At 39.8% G+C, this 16,586-nt stretch overlaps 4 non-coding genes across 4 annotated transcripts; all 4 read left to right on the top strand.

The window, feature by feature from the left end:
• The first annotated feature begins 457 nt into the window (after positions 1–457).
• On the top strand, positions 458–529 carry trnae-uuc (transfer RNA glutamic acid (anticodon UUC)). Its single transcript has one exon. It is a non-coding gene; the product is annotated as a tRNA-Glu (tRNA).
• Positions 530–1,106: 577 nt separating this feature from the next.
• Positions 1,107–1,178, top strand: trnae-uuc (transfer RNA glutamic acid (anticodon UUC)). Its single transcript has one exon. It is a non-coding gene; the product is annotated as a tRNA-Glu (tRNA).
• Positions 1,179–1,480: 302 nt separating this feature from the next.
• Positions 1,481–1,553, top strand: trnar-acg (transfer RNA arginine (anticodon ACG)). The gene has a single exon. It is a non-coding gene; the product is annotated as a tRNA-Arg (tRNA).
• A 211-nt stretch (positions 1,554–1,764) lies between these two features.
• Positions 1,765–1,836, top strand: trnae-uuc (transfer RNA glutamic acid (anticodon UUC)). The gene has a single exon. It is a non-coding gene; the product is annotated as a tRNA-Glu (tRNA).
• The last annotated feature ends 14,750 nt before the right edge of the window (positions 1,837–16,586 follow it).

Here is a 16,586-nt window from a genome sequence, read left to right as displayed (position 1 = left end):
ACGTTGAATACACTTCATGGCTGCATTTCTTGCTCTGCAGTAAAATTCATGCAACAACAGGAGGATCAAATTAAGATATGCATCTGAAACAGAAAACCAAGGAACATTGTTTTTGACAGACGCTATGACTGTGTACACTGGTCTAGCTGTGACCTGACTTCAGCTTAGACGTGGGGCCAGTGGTGCAATGGATAACGTGTCTGACTACGGATTAGAAGATTCTAGGTTCGACTCCTGGCTGGCTCAATACTTTATTTAATTGACTGAAATCAAGCTGGGAATGATACTGTATACCTTTCAGTGCTTCTGGCTGTTCTCCCTTCAAACACATTTTAGACGGATTTCATCTAGACATTCCCCAACATCTCTGAGAAAAAAAGATGGGGATTTTAAACCCAACAGGCATAATGTCAACATTTAAAGATTTGTCTGTGATGTGTATTTTAAGTATGTGTCTTCCCATATGGTCTAGCGGTTAGGATTCCTGGTTTTCACCCAGGTGGCCCGGGTTCAACTCCCGGTATGGGAAAGGATATCTTGTCGTTAGGTACGCACTTGTGTAACAACAGATGCAGCAGTTTCACAAAACAATATTCCCTCAGCAACAGGAAATGTTTCATCTAGATTCAAAATATACAAAGCTTTTTCAACATTGAATACACATCATGGCTGCATTTCTTGCTCTCCAGTAAAATTCATGCAACAACAGGAGGATCAAATTAAGATATGCATCTGAAACAGAAAACCAAGGAACATTGTTTTTGACAGACGCTATGACTGTGTACACTGGTCTAGCTGTGACCTGACTTCAGCTTAGACGTGGGGCCAGTGGTGCAATGGATAACGTGTCTGACTACGGATTAGAAGATTCTAGGTTCGACTCCTGGCTGGCTCAATACTTTATTTAATTGACTGAAATCAAGCTGGGAATGATACTGTATACCTTTCAGTGCTTCTGGCTGTTCTCCCTTCAAACACATTTTAGACGGATTTCATCTAGACATTCCCCAACATCTCTGAGAAAAAAAGATGGGGATTTTAAACCCAACAGGCATAATGTCAACATTTAAAGATTTGTCTGTGATGTGCATTTTAAGTATGTGTCTTCCCATATGGTCTAGCGGTTAGGATTCCTGGTTTTCACCCAGGTGGCCCGGGTTCAACTCCCGGTATGGGAAAGAATATCTTGTTGTTAGGTACGCACTTGTGTAACAAAAGATGCAGCATTTTCGCACAACACAACAATATTCCCTCATCAACAGGAAATGTGACATGTTATGTAGATTCAAATTATACAAGGCTTTTTAAACGTTGAATACACTTCATGGCTTCATTTCTTGCTCTGCATTAAAATGCATGCAACAACAGGAGGATCAAATTAAGATATGCATCTGAAACAGAAACCAAAGAACCTTGTTTTTGACAGACGCTATGACTGTGTACACTGGTCTAGCTGTGACCTGACTTCAGCTTAGACGTGGGGCCAGTGGTGCAATGGATAACGTGTCTGACTACGGATCAGAAGATTCTAGGTTCGACTCCTGGCTGGCTCAATATTTTATTTAATTGACTGAAATCAAGCTGGGAATGATACTGTATACCTTTCAGTGCTTCTGGCTGTTCTCACTTCAAACACATTTTAGACGAATTTCATCTGGACATTCCCCAACATCTCTGAGAAAAAAAGATGGAGCTTTTAAACCCAACAGGCATAATGTCAACATTTAAAGATTTGTCTGTGATGTGTATTTTAAGTACGTGTCTTCCCATATGGTCTAGCGGTTAGGATTCCTAGTTTTCACCCAGGTGGCCCGGGTTCAACTCCCGGTATGGGAAAGAATATCTTGTCGTTAGGTATGCACTTGTGTAACAACAGATGCAGCAGTTTCACAAAACAATATTCCCTCAGCAACAGGAAATGTGTCATGTAGATTCAAAATATACAAATCTTTTTCAACGTTGAATACACTTCATGGCTGCATTTCTTGCTCTGCAGTAAAATTCATGCAAAAACAGGAGGATCAAATTAAGATATGCATCTGAAACAGAAAACCAAGGAACCTTGTTTTTGACAGACGCTATGACTGTGTACACTGGTCTATCTGTGACCTGACTTCAGTTTAGACGTGGGGACAGTGGCGCAATGAATAACGTGTCTGACTACGGATCAGAAGATTCTAGGTTCGACTCCTGGCTGGCTCAATACTTTATTTAATTGACTGAAATCAAGCTGGGAATGATACTGTAGGATTCCTGGTTTTCACCCAGGTGGCCAGGGTTCAACTCACGGTATGGGAAAGAATATCTTGTTGACAGACGCTATGACTGTGTACACTGGTCTAGGTGTGACCTGACTTCAGCTTGGCTGTGCGGCCAGTGGCGCAATGGATAATGTGTCTGATAACGGGTCAGAAGATTGAATATTTGACTCCTGTTTGGTTCAAAACTAGATTTATTTGACCAAAATCAAGCTGGGAAAAATACTGTATACATTTCATTGTCTGCCAGTTCTCGATGCAAACACATTTTAGACTGATTTTATATGGGACTTTTCCCTAACATCTCTGAGAAAAAAAGATGGAGCTTGTAATTACAACAAGCATCATTTCAATGTTTATGGATTTGTCTGTGATGTTTTTTTTAAGTAACCGTCTTCCCATATGGTCTGGCGTTTAGGATTCCTGGTTTTCGCCCGGGTTGAACTCCCAGTATGGGAAATAACATCTTGTCATTTGGGATGCACTTGTGTAACAACAGATACCACATTTTAATGGTTATATCTAAAACCCATTCAGTCTCTCTTCAAACAGTCTCCCAAAAATGCTTGATAGGATACCCTGCCATTTGACACACACAACTGCGATAAACATGCACTGTCCCTTTAATATAAAATAAACTCAGCCTGCAATCCACCTTGCTGACCTTTCATTGTTCCCCACAATGAAAACAGAGTCTAATGTTAGTATACCTTAACCTCCTGTTTAATCTCACTGGTGTTATCTGAACAATCAAACCAAAATCAATAACCGGGAACTTTTACAAACCTTTTAAGATACAGCCAAATATAGCCCAGTGTACGCCATCAATCAGTGATGGCCACCTAGCAATTTTGTTGCTAGTTTTAATGTCTTTTCAGATTACCTGTCGTCTCAGATTTTGAAAATATGCTTTTCAGCGAACGCAATCCAAGCGTTTGTGTAAGTTTATCGATCACATGACAAAACATTAAGTACACTTCGAATCAGGTAGCTTGGTCACGAAAATCAGAAAAGCAATCAAATTAATAATTTACCTTTGATGATCTTCGGATATTTTCACTCACGAGACTCCCAGTTACACAACAAATGTTCCTTTTGTTCCATAAAGAATATTTTTATATCCAAAATATCTCTGTTTGTTGGCAAATTATTTCCAGAAATCCACAGGAAAGAGCGGTCACGACAATGCAGACAAATTCCAAATAATATCTGTAATGTCCACAGAAACATGTCAACCATTTTTTATAATCACTCCTCAGGTTGTTTTTAAAATATATAATCGATAATATATCAACTGCAAATGTCTTTCACAGTAGGAGAGGGAAAAACAATAGCTGTCCAAATTCTGTTGCGTGAGCTAAACTCATGTGACCACTTGACGCGATGTTATTGTTCTGGCTCATTTTTCAAAATAAAGGCCTGAAACTATGTCTGAAGACTGTTGACACCTTGAGGAAGCGATAGGAAAATTAATCTGGTTGATATCCCTTTAAATGGAGCAATGGGAGGCTATGGAACATGGAGTTTTCTAAATAGAAGCCACTTCCTGGTTAGATTTGTCTCTGGGTTTCACCTGCAATATCAGTTCTGTTATACTCAGACAATATTTTTACAGTTTTGGAAACTTTAGAGTGTTTTCTATCCTAAGCTGTCAATTTTATGCATATTCTATTATCTGGTCCTGAAAAATAGCCCGTTTACATTGGGAATGTTATTTTTCCAAAAATGAAAATAGTGCCCCCTAATTTCAAGAGGTTAACAATTAAAAGAAGGTGTTTACATCAAACAGTTTTCAATGACTTCTCTCCCCATAGGAATACATTGCCTGCACCCCTAAATTCAACCTGAAGCCTATGTGAGTTATGAATGTCTTATGAACCTGTCTTTGATGACAATTTATCAGGCCACTATGAGGTCTACCTGTGTTGATTCTAAGCTTTCTGGAGCAACCGGAAGTGGTTAAAAATCACCCTAAAAGTGTTTTTCCATTCCCCAACCAGCAGTTTGTGATAAATATTGCATTCAACGCTGTGTAAATCGGTCAGTTCTTAACGTAAACATTTAAAACTTAGGATTCTGTAAAAGCATACCCCAATCAGGATATGTGTTTACTTTCATCTTCCTGTGCCAACCGGAAGTGCCATAATTGGTGTCATAGTGGCTATTTCAAAGGGCTGAAAAAGTCAGATCTTTCCAAAACTTCATATGTGTAATTAGGCAACCCTCATGGACTGTAAATCAGTCATTCATCCCATCAAATGTCCAATAAAACCTCACACACCCACACAGCAAGGATGGAGGGACACAGTGGGGCTTAGAGACAGACAGAGCCTGCAATAGTTGCCTTTGTTCGAACTATCAAAGAACTGTCAGACCTAGAGCTCTGAAACTTTAGAAACCTGTTCAATAGCTCAAGTCGATAGTGCACGGTGAGTTATGTGGCTCTAGAAGGTTCTCAGACCGAGAAACAGCCACGTACATTTGCAATAACTTCAATTCATTTTGACATCACAAAAATTACGGACCCTAACGTTTCTGTCCGATAGCTCATTCAAGGACCCCGTAGCAACGCCTGAAAATATGGATTTTCAACACCAATTAAGGCTACAAACGACCTATCGAGCTGAAACTTGGGATTCAGGGTCGCCTCAGCTAGGCCTACACATAATGTCAGAACTGGACCCACAGCTAGAATGTAACTACGTGTTTTATATTTTTATTATGGTTTGAACAGAAGGTGCTGTGAATTTTGGGCCTGCTCTGAAATATGCGATAGTTGGCTTCTAAACGAGATGGGAAAAGTGGGCGTGGTGTCAGTTTGTATCAGTTTGGTGTCAGAATGACATCTAATTGACTGATGGACGGTGACTTGCTGGCTGACTTTTGTCCATTTGCAATATGTTTAAACAGTGAGGTACCATCACCAAAATGACATTCTGAAACCAACACCAACGAGCGATGGAGAGTAACCAGAATGACTGCCCGGCCAGCCCGAGTTCATCGGGTCAGTCCATTTCGCAATCCTGAATTTTTTTGAGCATGTCAAATTCATGATTGTAAATGCCCATTGAAACATATTGCAAATGGACAGCTGTGCGCCTGGTGATTGGAACGGGTTACCAGGATAACATTTTTATAATGGTTTTAAAAGTCTTTAACCTCTTCAACCTATGGGGGCCCTGTGTCATTATTGGATAAAAAGACGTGCCCGTTTTAAGGGCAATATTTTGTCACGAAAAGATGCTCGACTATGCATGGAATTGAGAGCCTTGGAAAGACAAAACTCTGACGTCTCCAAAACTGCAAAGATATTATCTGTGAGTGCCCCAGAACTAATGCAACAGGCGAAACCAAGATGAAGTTTCATACAGGAAATGCCCCAGATTCTGAAGGCACTGTGTTCCAATGTCTCCTTATATGGCTGTGAATGCGCCAGGAATGAGCCCGCGCTTTCTGTCTATTCCCCGAGGTGTCTGCAGCATTGTGACGTGTTTGTAGGCATATCATTGGATGATTGACCATAAGAGACTACATTTACCTGGTGTCCCGCCCGGTGTCCTGTGTGCGTAATCTGTAGGTCCATGCTTGTTCCATTTCTTCAGAAGAGAAAGTAAAAAATCCATTGTGGCAGTTATCGTCGATAGATATGTGAAAAACACCTTGAGGATTGATTCTAAACATCGGTTTGCCATGTTTGTCGATATTATGGAGTTCATTTTGAAAAAAGTTCGCGATTTAATGACTTTTTTTTTTCTTACCCAAACGTGATGAACAAAACGGAGCGATTAGTCGACACAAATAATATTTTTTGTAAAATCGGAACATTTGCTATCTAACAGAGTCTCCTCATTGAAAACATCTGAAGTTCTTCAAAGGTAAATTATTTTATTTGAATGCTTTTATGGTTTTTGTGGAAAATGTTGCATGCTGAAATAGAGGCATAATCCAATGCTAGGCTAATACTAATACTGTTACACAAATGCTTGTTTAGCTATGGTTCAAAAGCATATTTTGAAAATCTGAGATGACAGTGTTGTTAACAAAAGGCCAAGCTTGAGAGCAAATAGATTAATTTCATTTAATTTGCGATTTTCATGAATAGTTAACGTTGTGTTATGCTAATGAGCTTGCGGATAGATTTACACAATCCTGGATACAGGTTTTTTTTCGTAGCTAAATGTGACGCAGAAAACGGAGCGATTTGTCCTAAACAAATAATCTTTCAGGAAAAACTGAACATTTGCTATCGGAGAGTCTCCTCTTTGAAAACATCTGAAATTCTTCAAAGGTAAATTATTTTATTTGAATGCTTTTTATGGTTTTTGTGAAAATGTTGCCTGCTGAATGCTAACGCTAAATGCTAACGCTAAATGCTACATTAGCTATCAATACTGTTACACAAATGCTTGTTTTGCAATGGTTGAGAAGCATATTTTGAAAATCTTAGATGACAGTGTTGTTAACAAAAGGCTAAGCTTGAGAGCAAATAGATTAATTTAATTTCATTTGCGATTTTCATGAATAGTTAACGTTGCGTTATGGTAATGAGCTTGAGGCTGTAGTCACGATATCGGATCCGGGATGGCTCGACGCAAGAAGTTAAGGGTGTGCAGGTGGTCCACGGTTCGGTAGGGATTACCCCCCCACCATATGTGCTCATCCAATAGGTGACGCCCCTGGTCATTTTGGACATTTTTCAAAAAACATCAGAGTCCCTCTTATCTCATGTCACCATCAAGTGATGGAGAGGAACCATTAGCACTGCCCGGCCATCCCGAGTTCATCGGCCCAGTCAATTTTGCATTTCTGCAGGAGTTTTGAGCGTGTCAAATTCGTGATGGCAAATGCCCATTGAAACATATTGCAAATGCATAGTACATATTGCAAATGCATAGTACATTTGCAATATGATTCAACAGCGAAAAAACATCACCAAATGGACATGATGAAATCAACACAACGAGCGATAGAGAGGAACCACTATCACTTCCCGGCCATCCCGAGTTCATCAGGCCAGTCAATTTCGCATTTCTGCAGAATTTTTGAGCATGTCAAATTCGTGATGGTAAATGCCCATTGAAACATTTTGCAAATGGACAGCCGTGCACCTGGTGATTGGGACGGGTTACCAGGAGCACATTATTAAAATGTTTTGTAATGCCATTACGGGGTAGCAAGGGGTCCACGGTTGGTTAGGGAGCACCCCCACCCGTGCCCATCCAATAGGGGGCGCCCCTTGTCATTTTGGACATTTTTCAAAAAAAATAGTTAAAAAAACAACAGAGTCCCACTTCTCCCTGATCATACATGACAAATAGACCATCTAGGTTGATTCATGGCTTAACATAGTGCTATATATCATTTGGGCAGTATAAATGCCTTTTGGACATGGTTCACTGACTTTTGGGTTTGTAAACCGACTTCCTATGATCGTACGTGGCAAATGGACATAACATCCTGATTTGGCACTTTCAAATCTTTCATATCGCATTTGGACATTTCTTATGGCATTTGGCAAAACAAACAAAAAAAGTGACTTTTGACTTCCTATGAAATCATATTGCAAATGGACAAAACATATGCCTTATGAACAACTAAAAAAACTTTTTTTAAACGATGATAATAGAATATGACTAAAGTATGTTAATACAGTTCTTAGACATGTGTAATTGAAAAAAAAATAGAAAGAATTTTCAGAAAACGGTCCAGAAAGCACTGGAAAAATAATTCAAATTTTCAAAATTTTACCCTTGGGTCTTGACTTGTGTTACATTTGCAATATGAAAAATTATGATGGAGCGCACTCGCCATCTATTGGATTTTTGCAGTGTTACACTTGGCATTTTCCATATGGCATTTGCAATGAACTTTGAATGAAACGACGTCCAATTGAGTGATATTGTACATCGTGTATATGTTTCGTACAGTGCCAATATGTTCCCATTCATTTTTGTCCATTTCAGGTGGGTGTTCCCTTACATCTAACATTACTTAGTCAGGTGAACAAAAAGTTATAAATTACAGGCAAAAGAAAACATGATAACTTCTGTTCACAGGGAGGCCACTGTCCTCCCTCCACTCTTTAATAATGTGTTTTTTAACCTCTAGCGACGAGCAATCCCGTATCCGGGAGCGTAATCATAGCCTCAAGCACATTACCATAACGCAACGTTTCCTATTCATGAAAATTGCAAATGAAATGAAATAAATATAGTCAAACACAAGCTTAGCCTTTTGTTAACAACACTGTCATCTCAGATTTTCAAAATATGCGTTACAGCCAACGCTAGACAAGCATTTGTGTAAGTTTAGCATAGCATAATGCTATGCTAGGCTGTGCTGGCAGCAGGCAACATTTTCACAAAAATAAGAAAAGCAACCCAATTAAATCATTTACCTTTGAAGAACTTCGGATGTTTTCAATGAGGAGACTCTCAGTTAGATAGCAAATGTTCAGTTTTTCCAAAAAGATAATTTGTGTAGGAGAAATTGCTCCGTTTTGTTCATCACGTTTGGCTGAGAAAAAAAAAACGAAAATTCAGCAATTAAAACGCGAACTTTTTTCCAAATTAACTCCATAATATCGACAGAAACATGGCAAACATTATTTAGAATCAATCCTCAAGGTGTTTTTCACATATCTATTCGATGATAAGTCACTCTTGGCAGTTTGGTTTCTCTTCTGTTCAAAATGGAAACATGCACGCACCTGGAGATTACGCAATAGTTTAGACGGAGGACACCGAGCGGACACCTGGTAAATGTAGTCTCTTATGGTCAATTTTCCAATGATATGCCTACAAATACGTCACAATGCTGCAAACACCTTGGGGAAACGACAGAAAGTGTAGGCTCTCTCCTTGCGCATTCACAGCCATATAAGGAGACATTGGAACACAGCGCCTCAAAAATCTGGCTCACTTCCTGTATGAAATTTCATCTTGGTTTCGCCTGTAGTTTTAGTTCTGTGGCACTCACAGACAATATCTTTGCAGTTTTGGAAACGTCAGAGTGTTTCTTTCCAAAGCTGTCAATTATATGCATAGTCGAGCATCTTTTCGTGAAAAAATATCTTGTTTAAAACGGGAACGTTTTTCATCCACTAATGAAATACTGCCCCCAGAGGTTCAAGAGGTTAAAGTAATGATGGACTGTCGTTTCTCTTTGCTTATTTGGGCTTTTGTGCTCAGAGTGATTTAATTAAGAGGAGGGGGAGAATTCTGTTGAGTAATAAATCAAATTAAATAAACACCACAGAGGGACAAACAATTGAACACAAATAATTACAATTATATATAGTTATCTGAAAATGGAGAGTGACTGATTGCTGTCTCCATCAGAATGCTCGGCCCGTAAGGAGCAGAGGACAGGTCTGACTGAGGTACATATACGAGCATAGATGTGGAGGTCACAGACAGAGGCCCAGCCAGGCACAGGTGTGGAGATCATGAACCGAGGCCCAGCCAGGCACAGGTGTGGAGGTCACAGACAGAGGTCGAAACGGGTACAGCTGTCAAGGCCACAGACAGAGACCCATCTGGTGGTGGAGTTGTCCACACAGGAGCGGAGGACTGATGCAGGTAGAGATGTGAACTGGTTGCTGGATGGTGGGGTGGGACCTCCATCTGATTGGCAGCATGTTATTTTGCCTTCACTCTGATTGACAGCATGTTTTTTGCGTCACTCTTCATTCGATGCCACCCAACATACCACAGAGCATTTTCAACAACCCACTTGAAGGTTTCCTCCCTGCAAACGCTGAATTGCATCTCGTGTTGACCAAAAAAGTGTGCATTGTTGCTGGGTTGCCACCTCAGAGCAGTACAGTCCGTCTGGCCAAATTTATCAGAAAATATAGCCCTGGTGTACTCTCTTTTAGAACTATGTCTCCTGAAATGGCAAGCATACTTACTGTGAAAAATCGAATCAAATTCAATCAAATCCAATTGTATTCATCGTATACACTGCATACAGCGGGTGTAAACAGTGCAATGAAATGCTTACTTGCAAGCTACCTCTCTACATAGCCCTTATGTCATAAACCCTCCCCCAAAACAAATGCTAACCTCCCCACTAAGTTGACTGTGCCTGTAAACAGCTTTGAAAATTCCAGAAAATGATCTCATGGCTTTAGAAGCTTCTGATAGGCTAATTGACATCATTTGAGTCAATTGGAGGTGTACCTGTGGATGCATTTCAAGGCCTACTTTCAAACTCCACGCCTCTTTGCTATGACATCATGGGAAAATCAAAGGAAATCAGCCAAGACCTCAGAAAAAAATTGTAGATCTCCACAAGTCTGGTTCATCCTTGGGAGCAATTTCCAAACGCCTGAAGGTACCACGTTCATCTGTACAACAATAGTGCGCAAGTATAAACACCATGGGACCACGCAGCCTTCATACCACTCAGGAAGGAGACTTATTCTGTCTCCTAGAGATGAACGTACTTTGGTGCGAAAAGTGCAAATCAATCCCAGAACAACAGCAAAGGACCTTGTGAAGATGCTGGAGGAAACAGGTATGAAAGTTTCTAAATCCACAGTAAAACGAGCCCTATATCGACATAACCTGAAAGGCCACTCAGCAAGGAAGAAGCTACTGCTCCAAAACCGCCATAAAAAAGCCAGTCTACGGTTTGCAACTGCACATGGGGAGAAATATCGTACTTTTTGGAGAAATGTCCTCTGGTCTGATGAAACAAAAATAGAACTGTTTGGCCATAATGACCATCGTTATGTTTGGAGGACAAAGGGGGAGGCTTGCAAGCCAAAGAACACCATCCCAACCGTGAAGCACGGGGGTGGCAGCATCATGTTGTGGGTGTGCTTTGCTACAGGAGGGTCTGGCGCACTTCACAAAATAGATGGCCTCATGAGGAATGAAAATTATGTGGATATATTGAGCAACATCTCAAGACATCAGTCAGAAAGTTAAAGCTTGGTCACAAATGGGTCTTCCAAATGCACAATGACCCCAAGCATACTTCCAAAGTTGTGGCAAAATGGCTTAAGGACAACAAAGTCAAGGTATTGGAGTGGCCATCACAATGCCCTGACCTCAATCCTTTAGAAAATGTTTGTGACGAACTGAAAAAGTGTGTGTGAGCAAGGAGGCCTAGAAACCTGACTCAGTTACCCCAGCTCTGTCAGTATGAACGGGCCAGAATTCTTGTAGAAGGCTACCCCAAACGTTTGACCCAAGGTAAACAATTTAAAGGCAATGCTACCAAATACTAATTGAGTGTATGTAAACTTCTGACCAACTGGGAATGTGAGGAAAGAAATAAAAGCTGAAATAAATAACTCTACTATTATTCTGACATTTCACATTCTTAAAATGAAGTGGTGATCCTAACTGACCTAATACAGGGAATTTTTACTTGGTTTAAATGTCAGGAATTGTGAAAATTGAGTTTAAATGTATTTGGTTAAGGTGTATGTAAACTTCCGACTTCAACTGTATCATGGGTATGACAAAACATTTTTTTTTACTGCTTTAATTACGTTAAGCAGTTAATAATTGCAATAAGGCACCTCGGGGGGGTTGTGTTAATTTGTAACGGTTTTGACTTGAGGTTATTATTTATAGGGGTGCCAGGTAGGTTGTGCCTACCAGAGAAAACATTAGTTTCTCCTTTTAGTTTGGGTGGGAATGAGTCCCATCTGGTCCGTCAAGTCTACACCAATACAAAGGACTTATGTAAAAGTCAGGATGGAAATAAACTTTTCATAAACCCTTAAAACATTGGAAAGAACTTCAAAAACAACTATATTATTTTGCGTGGGTTGTATTAACAACATCAATGATTACACACACATATAATAATATAACACAATGAGTTCTGGTTCCTCCAGAAATGTCCTGTACCTCGGGCCTAAAAAGAGTCCAGCCCGGTAAAGGAGTTCAGTGAACTCCAGTGACTTTTGTCACGCAATGTTTGTCCGTTCATTCAGTGTAGCATAAACACAGTATTTAAACATACCATCAATATAACAATTATTTTACCACAGAACTTTAAAGCGTATCAACTCTTACTAAGTCCTCAACTACAACTAACTACATAAATCATCACAGTATACCTCACATCAAAACAAATACGGAGAGGGGTAGTCCACGGACGCAAAGAGTGGATCCGATCCTGGTCAAACTCTATTAGGCAACAAAACAACGGAATCGGGAACTGAGGGTTGAACACATCCTCAGTCACGTCTCCATCACAACCCCACTTTTGCGCAGCTGATGCTGGCTATTTAATTGGGAATTAAAGGGAAAGCGCCCTATTGGAAGGAGCTGCACTGAGACGGTTCAGAAAAATTCAGGGCCGTCACAATATGTCCAATAAACCAAGGGCTGTTCTTATGCACAACACCCAGGTATTTTAGCAGTGCATTGTACACTACACTTCTGTAGCTCAGTTGGTAGAGCATGGCGCTTGTAACGCCAGGATAGTGGGTTCGCTCCCCGGGACCACCCATACGTAGAATGTATGCACACATGACTGTAAGTCGCTTTGGATAAAAGCGTCTGCTAAATGGCATATATTATTATTATTATTATTATAATTACAAATGGTAGTACATAGTGACTCTCCACTTTGTCCTATTAAAGCACACTGGCTAATGGAGAATGATGATGTAGTATTTACAGCCACATCCATATATGATTTGGTTTTACCTTCCAACATAAATTGATGTCAAATTGATACTTTTATGAGGTAAAAATATAGAATTGTACAGTGCACAGCAGTTATCAAATTATATACAGTACCAGTCAAAAGTTTGGACAGATGTTCTCATTCCAGGGGTTTTCTTTATTTGTATTATTTTCTACAATTTAGAATAATAGTGAAGACATCAGAACTATGAAATAACACATATAGAATCATGTAGTAACCAAAAAAGTGTTAAACAAATCCAAATATATTTTAGATTTTGATTATTCAAAGTAGCCACCCTTTGCCTTGATGACAGTTTTGCACACTCTTGGAATTCTCTCTATTTCCTTCTTAGTGTGTTTGAGCCAATCAGGTGTGTTGTGACAAGGTAGGGGTGGTATACAGAATATAGCCCTATTTTGTAAAAGACCCTTGCCATATTATGGCAAGAACAGCTCAAATAAGCAAAGAGAAATTACAGTCCATCATTACTTTAAGACATGAAGGTCAGTCAATGCAGAAAATGTCAAGAACTTTCAAAGTTTCTTCATGTGCAGTCGCAGAAACCATCAAGCGCTATGATGAAACTGGCTCTCATGAAGACCGCCACAGGAAAGGAAGACCCAGAGTTACCTGCTGCAGAGGATAAGTTCATTAGAGTTACCAGCCTCAGAAATTGCAGCCCAAATAAATGCTTCACAGAGTTCAAGTAACAGACACATCTCAATATCAAATCAAATCAAGGTTTATTTTTCACATGCGGGGGCGCTTTGAGGGCAGGGACGAAAATCTGGCATCAACTTTGGGGGGGACAATTACATGAACATTTCTCAAGAGCAATTCCTGAGGGGGACACCAAAAGTAGTGCTGTAACACATAGCCTACGTTGTTATATGTTAAATGTATTTTCATGAATTACTACTACTGGATAATTGATAGGTACAGTAGTTAACTGAAGGGTTGTCCCAACTTTTTCAAATGTTTAAATCATCATAATACTTCTAAGAATAATAATTAGTATAGCAGAATTCCTTATCAGTCCAGTATGCATGCAGGTATTTGTATTTACAACCAGCAATTTGGGTGGCAGTGTAGCCTAGTGATTAGAGCATTGGCCTAGTAACTGAAAGGTTGCAAGTTCAAATCCTTGAGCTGACAAGGTACAAATCTGTTATTCTGCCCCTGATCAAGGCAGTTAACCCACTGTTCCTAAGCCATCATTGAAAAGAAGAATTTGTTCTTAACTGACTTGCCTGGTAAATTTTAAAAATGCCAATATTTTTACAAGAACAAAATGCTCAAAATAAGTACAGTTCTAAAAGTGAAAGGACTACTTCAATGACTAACCAAAATATCTGTAAAAAAAGACTTATTTATTGTACAGTCAGTGTCTCAACTCTTCAAACAGCAGCTATTGACAAGTATGCAATTTTAAATAAAATAACAAAATACATCATTAGTAAGTGTACTGTCATGTACTAAAAACTGAAAACTACTAATCAAAATAACAAATATCATACTATACAGCAGGGGTTCTCAAACAGGGGTCCCTGGTGTAATTGCAAGGGGTCCGTGAAATGAAAAAAAGTGTAATGAACGTATTCAGCAGCACAAGGATTCCAGTAACTTTACATATAATATAGAGGGGGTGGGGGTCCCTGAGGACAACTCTAAACCTTGCCCGCCTTGCCTAAAAATATGCAGGGGTTCTAGTACCCAAAAAAGGTTGAGAACCACTGCTATACACACTACTGAACAAAATAAACAAACATATGTTTGTGGGTTTCAATGGATCCAACACATTGTTAGCAGATATTTTCCCTCGAGACTGTCCAGCCTGTCTTTATGTACATTAGAGACAACTACGCCATTCAGTCTCTCTTGGCCCATGCTAGCCAAGTCTTTAACCTGCGGAGTGCACTGAAACTCCTCTCAGCCTCACATGAAGACACAGGCACCCCAAACAAAATTCTGATCAGCACCTCAACTTGGTCAACCAACCCCTGCACCTCCACTGGAAGGCTCCTGGGGACCTCTGCTGCTACAGGGGTATTTGTTGCAAAAGAGCGGCAACTGCACTGAAAGAGAATCTATGTTCAGCTCAGGGTACTGTTCTAGAGACTCATCCAACTCCCCGGTGAGAAGCACTCTTTCAACTTTTGCAGGACATTTAGACTGTCCTGGTCAAAACGGTCGCCAAACTGAACCTCCACACCATCCAACACTTTAAAATAATTCTGCCCTAGTGATCCACTGCTTTGCCAGCAAATCATCTTGAGTGTGATTTAGCGGTGGGTTTTGGGAGTTGATTGATGTGCTGTGAATTTTTCAATGGCTTTTCTCCAGTTCCTAAAACCTGCACCTGTAGCAGTGTGATGTTGTTTCCCTAGATTATGCACCAAGTTGCACACAAGGACCAATTCAAATAGACCAGGTCAAGTTAATAATTTGCTAATAATAATTCTGTGTTTTTTTTATTTAATTACAGCTGCATAGCTAATGTTATTTTTTGGTGTACAAACACTTTTTCATATCTATATTGTAAATGCACATGATTGTAAAAGTTTTGTATATTTTGGTTTGGTCCATCGCAGGTTATCTATATTTCCGTACCCCCCTCTTTTGCTGACCTTCGGCTAGCAAGGTATGTTGTCCTTGGCTCTGCAATTGTTCAATATAAAACCGTGGTAATGTTACACAATGTGCTGTTATGCAACCATAAGTTTTGTTACAATGTGGACAATATAAAGATGTATTTTAACAAGATTCACCGAGCTTGCTACTGTTAAAGGAATATAACAATTCCTATATGTGTTCATTAACCAATTTAATTTAAATCACTCTGTCTGATCCTTATTTGAATAAAATAGACAGAGACCAGTCTACCAAAATTAGCCAATAGCATTTATTCTCGAGAGCCCTGCTCAAAATACCGTGTACATCAGTTTATATATCGCATGTGACGTCATAATCGTTTTAAATGTCCCTCCTCCTCTCCGACCAGGACAAAGCAGATTCAAAAGTCCATTCCAACCCACTAACACACACACTATATTTGGATTATCTCCTGAAGTCTCACCACAGTTTATTACCACTTAGCTGACAGTTCCAGTTCCCCCCAGATATGGAAAACCTGGAGGTGCTTTCGCTGTCTTATTTTATATCCACAAAGCTATAGCTGGGTCAGTTCAAACATAGGTTAGGGGTGGCAGGGTAGCATAGTAACCAGAAGGTTGCAAGTTCAAATCCCCGAGCTGACATGGTACAAATCTGTCGTTCTGCCCCTGAACAGGCAGTTAACCCACTATTCCTAGGCCGTCATTGAAAATAAGAATGTGTTCTTAACTGACATGCCTAGTTAAATAAAGGATACAAATATTTTTAAAATTAAACCAATTTGTTGAGAGCATTATCTACTCCAGAGTTCTCTGCCAGGGCCTTGGTCACTGATCCGTCTGGAGCTGTGTTATCGGGGATGAAAGTACAACATTCTGCTCCGAACCTCATTCACCCCCCACCCTATTCAGCCAGTAACATATCCAAGGCTATTCTATTCTGCCAAGCCATCAGGCTGGTCGTTTCAGTCTGCTCTGCCAATCCTTTATTGCATCTCTGGTATAATTGATAAAGAGCTGTTGATTATAATACATATAATTGATCCAGTCCACATTC

This window comes from Oncorhynchus keta, chromosome 10 (genome assembly GCF_023373465.1).
Source record: "Oncorhynchus keta strain PuntledgeMale-10-30-2019 chromosome 10, Oket_V2, whole genome shotgun sequence".
In the NCBI taxonomy this organism is placed as follows: domain Eukaryota; kingdom Metazoa; phylum Chordata; class Actinopteri; order Salmoniformes; family Salmonidae; genus Oncorhynchus; species Oncorhynchus keta.
This window is presented reverse-complemented; position numbering and strand designations above follow the sequence as displayed.